The sequence below is a fragment of the Mercenaria mercenaria genome, chromosome 6, assembly GCF_021730395.1.
Source record: "Mercenaria mercenaria strain notata chromosome 6, MADL_Memer_1, whole genome shotgun sequence".
NCBI lineage: Eukaryota > Metazoa > Mollusca > Bivalvia > Venerida > Veneridae > Mercenaria > Mercenaria mercenaria.
Window position 1 is genome coordinate 61661482 of NC_069366.1, and position 11785 is coordinate 61673266.

Sequence of the window (11785 nt, forward strand, 5' to 3'; positions counted from 1 at the left end):
ATAGTTCATGACATAGATGTTTATATAAACATACTGTTCATATGTTATAAACATAGATTCATTGATACATACTGTTATATAAACTAGTTCATTGATACATAATGTTATATAATAGAGTATACATAGCGTTTATAAACATAGTTCATTGATACATAGATGTTTATATAAACATAGAGTTCATTGATACATAGATGTTTATATAAACATAGTTCATTGATACATAGATGTTTATATAAACATAGTTCATTGATACATAGATGTTTATATAAAACTAGAGTGAACATACAGATGAACCATATATACTCAAAAATATTTTGTAATAAGTTTTAATAGTTGATTTACAGCTGTAGTATGTTTTTAATTCTGATAGTTTATTTATCATCTATAGGATGTTTAACATCTTAAGGTCTATTCCTTTTGAATGAATAGTAAATGATGTTCTTAAATGGCATTCAGTTAGATAAAATAGAATTCTTTTTATATCTACTTCCCAGTGCAGTAAGGAGCATTAAAGATTCAGTTTGCTAGAGGTTTGGTTAAAAGTAGTTCCACTGTACAGTTGAGGGAATATAGCTCCCAGTCCAGTTGGGAGTAACCATAGGTTCAACTTCCAGTGGGTCTTATGGGAATCTGAGAGAAGCATTTTCAAATACTTTTAATTTTTTTTTTACCTTAGTTAAACAAAGCAGTTTTACAGAGAAGGTAATAGTGACTTCAGAGGTAAATATTGCAGTAATTTCTGAATCCCTTTTTTTTCCAAAGTTTAGTTTTAAATACCCAATTCAATAACCAATACTTTGGTTATAATTTAAAGGGGTCTAGTGGTTGAAGTATCGGCTGCTCAACTGGAAGGTCTATGGGGTCATGACCACACCTCGTATTGTACCAGTATTGTTTTTGTTTTTCGTTAACCTTTACCCTGCTATATTTCTAAAATGGACTGGTCCATCATTCCATTTGGGCAGTACCACTTATTATTCAAAAGGGTGTTCACTGAAAATTTACAGCCTGAATAGCGAACAGTGTGGATGTGCAGGCTGATCTTGGTCTGCACCCGTCAAAAGATGAAATCATTGGCTGCCAACAGGTTAAAGGTTAACCCATTTAAAGTCTGAATAGGGAGTCTGTATTAGATGAGAGTTTGAGCATGTTGTATACAGTGTCTGTATGTTTATTGTTTAGTTTGAATATCATACTTGTATAGCTATACAAGGAAATACTACATGTGTATTTGACATGAAATGTGATAAAAAAAAGAAAGTGACTAGAAAACTTACTAGTCACTCTAAGAAAATGTTGGAATTATTTTTGTTATGTTTACTGCAAGTAGCAGGTTATTGCTAGATAAAATTGAAAACAAAGTAACTACAAAATAGTATAAATTTGGAACAATAATAAGTAATCGTTGTTTTATATTTGTGTCCCCAAAAAATATTTGAGATGATGTGGGTACTTAGGTTTCCCTTCATCTGTCCATCCAACATTTGTGTTGCATGTATCTCAAAAAGTATTTGACCTAGAGTTATCAAATATTATAGGATTATTGTTCAGCATAATTATGAGGGTTGGGCATTTGGTGTTTGTTTGGGACTTTACTCCGCAAGACCACAGTTATGGCCCTTAACTTTGTCAGAAGTAATGTATAGGGATTTATTTTGGCAGTGTAAAAATTGATGGTTTTTCAATTTGAATAACAATATTCGTCAGGGCTTCGGAAATTTGCTGGTTTGTTGGTTTTGGACCAATTTTTGACTTTTCGGACCGATTCGTGAAGTGAAAAAACGAAAAAAATCGGTCCCATAAAAATGGAGAAAAGTATAAATTTCGGTCTGAAATCTCAATACACGATCACTTGCCAAGCAGGAAATTGTCGGTCGCACCCTCAGATAATCAATAAACATGTCAAACGGTCTGATTGTCACTTTGATAACCGGTCCGTAATTAGCGTGTGACGCAATCAGTGCTCGCGCGGCACATCCTTTAATGTTTGCAGACAGCCGACTGCAATGTATTAAACATTTTTGACTGGTTTCCAAATGTTTCTGACAATCCAAATCATTTCGATGGGGATCCACTTCTTTTATTTAGAATCCGACGGATGGTTTATTTCAAAAGGCTATGTTTGATCACGGTAAAAAACAAAAGTTCACTGCATTTAATCAAAGAGCTATAATTGTACATTATAGGTCTTTGATTTAACGAGACATCACACGGAAAACTGATACAAATAATTTTTATAATTACTTGATTTGAAAAAATTACATGATTCATTTGTCGGGGCTCCAGTTGAAACAAGTGCAGAAAATTGTCTTTGCAACCCCACTGTACAAAAAAGAAAAAGAAAAAAACTGGATTGGCAAACACGAATGATAAAGAAAACCGGAGCGGTGCTGTTTATCAAATCGGTCTTTTAAAAAACGTTTCAAAATGAAATTATGTTTACATTAGAAGAGAACAAATAACTTTATAAAAGGTAGTCGCTTATTGAAGTACAACGTAAGTGAAATGATATATCCGTGGCCAACCCGCGTGGCCTTTTTTGGTACTGTACATGTGGGAAATTCGATTTTGGCGTTCACATTTATATATCGTACACATTCGGTCCGCGGCAGAGTATTCTTAAAATACTGAGGCTGTGTAGCAGAGATTCACTTTGACGCATTGTATTTTATAGAATTCCGTCGAAGAATGAGGAAACATCACAAAGTATATGCCGTGTATACGGTACCTTAGTCACGTGCGTTGGTTTTTAGACTAGTTCAGCACGCGGTGTCAATGCCTCGGCAATTTCATCCTTGCAAGTATTTTGTCGAAAAAACATCGAAATTTAAACAAAGTAATGATCACACATAACGCTGAATAACTGTCTTCATTGTATGGTAACTCGCGGTGACCGGTAACTCAGTTTTAATGCATGACATGCTAATTTCTTTACTCTATCAAGTTTTACAAAATAAGTAATATTGGGAATGTGGTGGGTGGGAGCGCCGATGTCAGGATTTTCGTTTGGCCTTCGGACCGATTGAGTTATCAAAATTTCCGGAGCCCTGATATTGGTGGTGTTTTTAGCTCATCTGAGCACAAAGTGATCAAGGTGAGCTTTTGTGACAGGTCATTGTCCGTCGTCCGGCATCAGTCGTGCATCAACATTTGCCTTGTTAACACTTTAGAGGCAACAATTGTGACCCAATCTTCATGAAACTTCGTCAGAATGTTTGTCTTGATAATCTCAAGGTCAAGTTTGAAACTGGGTCATGTGGGATCAAAAAACTAGGTCAGTAGGTCAGATCAAAGGAAAATCTTGTTAACACTAGAGTCCACACTCGTAATAATTGGTCAGAATGTTTGTCTTGATGACCTTTAGGTCAGGTTCGAATTTGGGTCATGTGAAGTTAAAAACAAGGTCACCCAGTCAAATCAAAGGAAAAGCTTGTTAACAATCTAGAGACCACAGTTGTGACCCAATCTTTAAATTAGGAAACTTGGTCAGAATGTTTGTCTTAATGATCTTTAGGTCAATTTTGAAACTGGGTCATGTAAGGTGAAAATCTAGGTCAGTTGGCCATATCAAAGGAAAATCTTGTCAACACTTTAGAGTCCACATTATCAGTTTGAAACTTATGAGAATTTGTCAGAATGTTTGTCTTGATAACTTCTTAGATCAAGTTTGAATCTGGGTCATGTGGGATCAAAAACTAGGTCATTAGGTCAAATCAAGGAAAATCTTGTTAGCACTCTAGAGGCAGCATTTACGAACCTATCTTAATGAGATTTGGTCAGAATGTTTGTCTTGATTACCTCTAGGCCAAGTTTGAATCTGGGTCATGCGGGGTGAAAAACTAGGCCACTAGAGCAGATCAAAGGAAAATCTTGTCAACACTCTAGAAACGCATTTTAAGTTTGAATTCATGAGAATTAATCAGATGGCATCTAGGCCAAGTTTGAATATGGGGTCAAAAACTAGGTCACTAGAGCAGATCAAAGGAAAATCTTTGAAACTCGTGAGAATTGGAATGTTTCTGTTGATGAAATCTAGGTCAAGATAGAATATGGTTTATTTGAGGTAAAAAACTATGTCACCCGGTCAAATCAAAGAAAAACTGCAATAGGGGCTGCATTTTCAACTGGATCTTAATGAAATTGATGAAATATAGGTCAAGTCTGAATATTGGTCATCTGGGGACAAAACTAGGTCTCTAGGTCAGTTCAAAGGAAAAGCTTGTTTACATGCTAGAGGCCACTTTTGCTACTTTGTCAAAATATTTGTTTTCATGAAATCTTGGATGAGTTATAATCTGGGTCAGGTGGGGTCAAAAACTAGGTCAAATCAAAGAAAATGCTTGTTTACACTCCAGAGGCCACATTTTTATGCCCCCGAAGGGAGGCATATAGTTTTTGAACCGTCTGTCAGTCTGTCCGCAATTTTCGTGTCCGGTCCATATCTTTGTCATCCATGGATGGATTTTCAAATAACTTGGCATGAATGTGTACCACAGTAAGACGATGTGTCGCGCGCAAGACCCAGACACTTAGACATTAAAGGTCATTTTTCATGATAGTGCATTGATGGGCGTGTCCGATCCATATCATTGTCATTCATTCATGGATTTTAAAATAACTACGCATGAATGTGTGACACAGTAAGACGACGTGTCGTGCGCAAGACCCAGCTCCGTAGGTCAAAGGTCCTAAACTCTAACATCGGCCATAACTATTCATTCAAAGTGCCATCGGGGGCATGTGTCATCCTATGGAGACAGCTCTTGTTAGTCCAATCTTGATGAAAATTAGTCAGAATATCTCAATGAAATTTCGGATGGGTTAAAAAATTGGGTCAGATTGGGTTAAAAACTAGGTCACTAGGTCAAATAGAAGAAAAACCTTGTTTACATCCTAGAAGCGGTGTGGTGTCAGAAACTGGGTCACTTGGTTAAACATGTTTACACTGTTACAGTGTGTTACTCAGGTGAGCAATTTAGGGCCATCTTGGCCCTCTTGTTTAATTTTGGTGGAACTTACGGTACTGAGCAAACTTTCATCTTAAAATTGCGACTTCTAAATAACGGCGACCATAGCTGTAAGGGAAACAGTTACTCTCCATGACTAGGGCTGTGGGCATGTGAGTTTTTTTGAAAGATCACATGTATGGCTAATTTGTATCGGTTTCTTTTTACCAAAATGTTACTAATATGTTTATTTAAACATAGAAATTATTAGTTTTATGTAAATTTCTCGTCACAGAAACACAGCATTGATCATCTGATTACACCACCAGCACATCAACAAGCAAACAACAGAGATTGATCCTTCACAATTTTTATCTTCGAAACTACATTTCAGGGTCAACCAATAATGATATCCTGAATGTTTAATGGTACGTCTTTTTTTATGCCCCCGAAGGGAGGCATATAATTTTTGAACCGTCTTTCAGTCTGTCGGTCTGTCCGCAATTTTCGTGTCCGGTCCATATCTTTGTCATCCATGGATGGATTTTCAAATAACTTGGCATGAATGTGTACCACAGTAAGACGACGTGTCGCGCGCAAGACCCAGGTCCGAAGCTCAAAGGTCAAGGTCACACTTAGACGTTAAAGGTTATTTTTCATGATAGTGCATTCGTGCCCGCTCCATATCTTTGTCATCCATGGATAGATTTTCAAATAACTTCGCATGAATGTGTACCACAGTAAGACGACGTGTCGTGCGCAAGACCCAGGTCCGTAGCTCAAAGGTCAAGGTCACACTTAGACGTTAAAGGTTATTTTTCATGATAGTGCATTTGTGTCCGGTCCATATCTTTGTCATCCATGGATGGATTTTCAAATAACTTGGCATGAATGTGTACCACAGTAAGACGACATGTCGCGCGCAAGACCCAGGTCCGTAGCTCAAAGGTCAAGGTCACACTTACACGTTAAAGGTCATTTTTCATGATAGTGCATTCGTGTCCGGTCCATATCTTTGTCATCCATGGATGGATTTTCAAATAACTTGGCATGAATGTGTACCACAGTAAGACGACATGTTGCGTGCAAGACCCAGGTCCGTAGCTCAAAGGTCAAGGTCACACTTAGAGGTTAAAGGTCATATTTCATGATAGTGCATTGATGGGCATGTCCGGTCCATATCTTTGTCATTCATGCATGGATTTTAAAATTATTGGGCATGAATGTGTACCACAGTAAGACGACGTGTCGAGCACAAGACCCAGCTCCATAGGTCAAAGGTCCTAAACTCTAACATCGGCCATAACTATTCATTCAAAGTGCCATCGGGGGCATGTGTCATCCTATGGAGACAGCTCTTGTTTTGTTATGAGAAGCATAGCAGTTCCGGGAAATCTCTTCATAAAATGTACAAAATATGCTTTGTGAACACGATTACATTAGAATGATAAATTTAACGTTATGATGACTTTCTATTACTCACTGTGTAGTAGCAGACAACATTAAACTTCCACTGCTGGGGGGACTGTATAGAACTGCCAGTAACCAGAGTTGAGTATTTTGAAAATAACCAAAATAAAATTCTGTTTTTGACGTGAAATTCTCATTTTGACAAATGAAAGTGCAATTTTCTTTTAATCGTTATCCTTGTATATGGTAGTAATCTTCCTTTTTCATAGAACTGCCATTTGCATAAATGGAAAAATGGTTAAAAAAGTGTGTTCTTACAGGTTCATACCTTTGTTTATTACCATTCAGAAAAACATTGGCCATCAATATTTTTTTTTGGAAATGATCGTAGCTTCCAATAGCGCCAAAATAAAACCTTTGCCAATACTAATCTGTATACGGTATACATGAAGAGTTGCGTGTACATGTATTTAAACAAGAGGGCCATGAAGGCCCTGTATCGCTCACCTGACCTAAAGATCATTAAGATTAACATTCTGACCAAGTTTCATTAAGATATGGTCATAAATGTGGCCTCTAAAGTGTTAACTAGCCATTCCTTTGATTTGACCCCGTGACCTAGTTTTTGACCCGACATGACCCAGATTCGAACTTGACCTAAAGATCATCAAGTTTAACATTCTGACTAAGTTTCATGAATATACAATCATAAATGTGGCCTCTAGAGTGTTAACAAGGTTTTCCTTTGATATGACCTAGTGACCTAGTTTTTGACCCCAAATGACCCAGATTTAAACTTGACCTAAAGATCATCAAGATTAACATTCTGACAAAGTTTCATTAAGATATGGTCATAAATGTGGCCTCTAAATTGTTAACTAGCTTTTCCTTTGATTTGACCTGGTGACCTAGTTTTTGACCCGACATGCCCCAGATTCAAACTTGCCCTAAAGATCATCAAGTTTAACATTCTGACTAAGTTTCATGAAGATACAGTCATAAATATGGCCTCTACAGTGTTAACAAGCTTTTCCTTTGATCTGACCTAGTGACCTAGTTTTTGACCCCACCTGACCCAGATTTACACTTGACCTTAAGATCATCAAGATTAACATTCTGACCAAGTTTCATTATGATATGGTCATAAATGTGGCCTTTACAGTGTAAACTAGCTTTTCCTTTGATTTGACCTGGTGACCTAGTTTTTGATCCTACATGACCCAGATTCAAACTGGACCTTAAGATCATCAAGATTAACATTCTGGTCAAGTTTCATTAAGATTGGGCCAAAATTGTGACCTCTAGAGTGTTAACAAGCTTTTCCTTTGATTTGACCTGGTGACCTAGTTTTTGATCCCAGATGACCCAATATCGAACTCGTCCAAGATTTTATTTAGGGTAACACTCTGACCAAGTTTCATTAAGATTGGGCCAAAAATGTGACCTCTAGAGTGTTAACAAGCTTTTCCTTTGATTTGACCTGATGACCTAGTTTTTGACCCCAGATGACCCAGTATCGAACTCGTCCAAGATTTTATTCAGGGTAACATTCTGACCAAGTTTCATTAAGATTGGGCGAAAAATGTGACCTCTAGAGTGTTAACAAGCTTTTCCTTTGATTTGACCTGATGACCTAGTTTTTGATCCCAGATGACCCAATATTGAACTCGTCCAAGATTTTATTAAGGGTAACATTCTGACCAAGTTTCATTAAAATTGGGCCAAAAATGTGACCTCTAGAGTGTTAACAGTCAAATTGTTGACGACGTACGGACGGATGACGACGGACACAGGGCAATCACTAAAGCTCACCTTTGAGCACTTTGTGCTCAGGTGAGCTAAAAAATAACCAGTTGTGAAACCTCAGAGGAATGCTATTCAGCTTGTGAAATTGTGCCCTGGATTTACCCACTTAATTTCAGTTCTGCTAGCTAAGTATGACTTTGACCTTGAAGCGAGACATCCAGAACATGCGCTCTGCATGTTGTCCCAATGTGGTGAACATTTGTGCCAAGTTTCTTTACAATCCTTCAAGCAGTTCATGAGTTACAGAGGGGACACGAAACACACTCTTGACTTTTGACCCCTATGTGGGACCTCCACTTTGAAGCGAGCCATCCAGAAAATGCGCTCAAGTTACAGAGGGGACACGAAACACACTTGTATGACCTTTGTCCCCAAAGTGGCACCTCGACTGAAGCGAGCCATCCAGAAAATGCGCTCTGCACATCATCCCCGATGTGGTGAGCATTTGTGCCAAGTTTCTTTGAAATCCTTCAAGGAATTCAAGAGTTACAGAGCGGACACCAAATTGCTAACGGACAGACAGACACAGGGAGTATAACATCCTGCATCCCTTCGGGTGTATAAAAAGGTCTGGTCTAAGTCTATGCCAGTTAAAGAAAACAACAGAACTATACTTGAGATAATTTTATTTCCACATAAATGTTTCATGATCCAGTACTAAACAGCATACATACAGAATGAAAATACAACAGTGTCCAGAGATACAAGCTATAGCTCGCCCTAAAACTGGAGAATAATCATTTTAAACATAGCCGTAAAACAAGGCAAAAGTTATATTATGTAAGAAATACCTGTGTTATAGGATGTCATTTTGCCTTTTTTAAGTTGATTTCTTCTGGCAAAACAATTTAAAGCTGAAAGATGTGAGACCTGGTCAGATATGTGCAAAAACTAATTTATGCCACATCGACATGGTGCATGTTACATGACACCAAACAGGATTAAAATTTATGCTTTTACATTCCATTTATATCGAAACAAAAAGTATGAGGTATAGAATCAAATCTTTTATCTGCTGGAAAACAAGAAATACCGCAAGATTTAGTATACGAACCAAAGGCCTTGGTTACTTTATAAAAAGCTAAAACACCAGATTAAAACAATTTTTCTCCATTTTTAGGGCAATACAGTTTTTATTAATTTTAAGTTAAGAAGTGATATATAAAGAATTCCTCTCACAGTATTGTAACATTCATATGATTAGACTGTTATCTTTTAGAATTACTACATTATTGCCTTTTAAGATCATTTAAATATAGAATAAGGTACAATCATGTAAAATAAGGGATCTCTTTCACTATTAAAAAACACACAGACTTCAGGTGTGTCCTACAAGAATTTTGTAGTCTTGATTTTAAGCTAAAAATTAGCAATGGTCCATTTTCAAAAACAATACAATACAAGACTAAACTGAAAAATACAAAATTTCCTTTCAAATATATGAAATCTCCAATAAAATATATTAATTTTCCGAACATAGCTGCTTTTGACAAGATAAGTGACATCATGTGTAGACTAGAGAACAGATTATAATACAATTAAATAATGAGACCAGTCTCAAAACTTGACTATATGACTGGCTGTTTCTAAACACTTATTTTCAAATTGACCAATGACAAGCCAGCAGTCTAAGACTGGTTACCAAACTCAGTTTTATGACGTTTGACACTGATGTTACTTACTATGTATGATTAAACTCTTTCTATAATACTGGGCTTTTTTTTTACTTCACAATTTATTGTTACTCCATGGTCAGAACATGTCTGTAGCAATTTGTACAATAAAAATTTTTCACTTCAAATTAAAATTTGTACTATTGTTAGTATATGCCTGCTGGTGACATACTCCATAGATACTAGTCACTAATAAACACAGTCTCGTAAACAATCATAGAATGCAGCCTTGTGATTGGTCAGTTTCAAGAACTGACACAAAATGGACCAATCAGGTGCTGTATTACAGGTCTCCAAACTGTATACCAGTCATTAATAATCTAACTACAGAACATGTTTAATTTACTGACTAAAATTTATAATAATCAGCGGAGTGTCTTAAAATAAGTGATGCCAATCAAACAGCAAAAAGAGAGAAAGAAAAAATATAATTTCAATTTCAATAATACATTCTAAAATGAACTTAAAGCCCTGTCACTCTGTATGAACAGCTGTGATCATATACCATTTACTAAAAGCAATTAAGAAATAAATCAAAAACTGAAGTATCTGACTAAACATTATATTTCATCCCCTCAGTGTAAAGAGTTGATAACTGCAATGACAGAAGGAAGCAATTATCTACTTTTTGCACTGAGCCGACGATGATTATCTATATTTACTAATAAATAAAATTTTAAAGCTTTAACAGGGTTATGATAAAAAAGAACCTATATTTCTACATTTCAACAACTGCCAGCAGTTATCTTTTTTTAATTTATGAAAAATTGTTAAAGTAAACACTCCCCCTCTCCCTCCCCTTGCCTGAACCTCTCACCAGCTCCTCAGCTCTTCACTTTGCTAAAACATGCGTATATATATTTACCCTAGACTAAAAATTTAGCCACAAGAAAAGTGAAAAATAATGGGGTGATGAGTAAAATAAGTCAACTCTATTGGCTATGACCAACCACTGCACATGTCTGTACAACGTCTCTTAAGTTTGGAAGGTCTCATGTGGAATTTACAAATTCCAGTACTCAAGGTACTTGACTAGGCCTAAGAATTTTTACATGAGGAGAGTAGTTAGGTTTTAATAGATCTTTTCAGTTGTGTTTTACCATATATTTGCTGAAGTTGTAACAATCTTCCTTAATTTCTGATAATCAAATATTTTCAATGACTTACATAAAAAGATCTGATAGTAATATAGTTACTAAGTAAAACAGTAACAGAAAAGACTTTCTACTTAAAATGCTTTGATACGTATCTGTAAGAACTGATATTTCAATCCGCTACCCCAACCCCGAAGTCAGGAAGAGGCAAGTACCTGGCAACACATTTAAAATTTACATTTTAAAACGCACAAGACAATGTCGATCAAAATGTAACTTTGTTGCTGTGTAAGACGTAAGGCACCAATAAATAACTATTTCCTTCAACGTTAAGAAAACAAAAACCAATAAATCAAATAGCAAAATTAGTTGTTAAATTTTAACCTTGTGACCCAATTTCACTTAAGTGTCAACGTAAATCTGACAAACATTCAATGAGGTAACTTCACAAAATATGAACCCACTATTTCCATACAGGTGTTCTCTCTGCTTTATGGATTGCTTGATTACAATTTTTGCAAATGTTTCCAGTGTAAATAAAATGCAGAATATGTGCAATGAAAAAGTACCTTTAAAATGAAATAAAGTTAAACTTTGGGTTTATAGAACTTTTAAGAAAAATAAAATTATTGCGTACACAAAAAACAAATCAATAAAATTCTTTCTGAAACAAATGGCAACAATCTTTCTTGAAATGAATATACATCTTCTAGCATGGTTTTACCAAAAACAAACCACAGACTAATAAAGAATTTATTTTTCAACAGCTGACTTTCGATTCCTCTTTATACTGAAACATGTTTAGATTTTAATGATTCTTAGACTGAAACCTCCTTAAATCTTAATGATTCTTAAA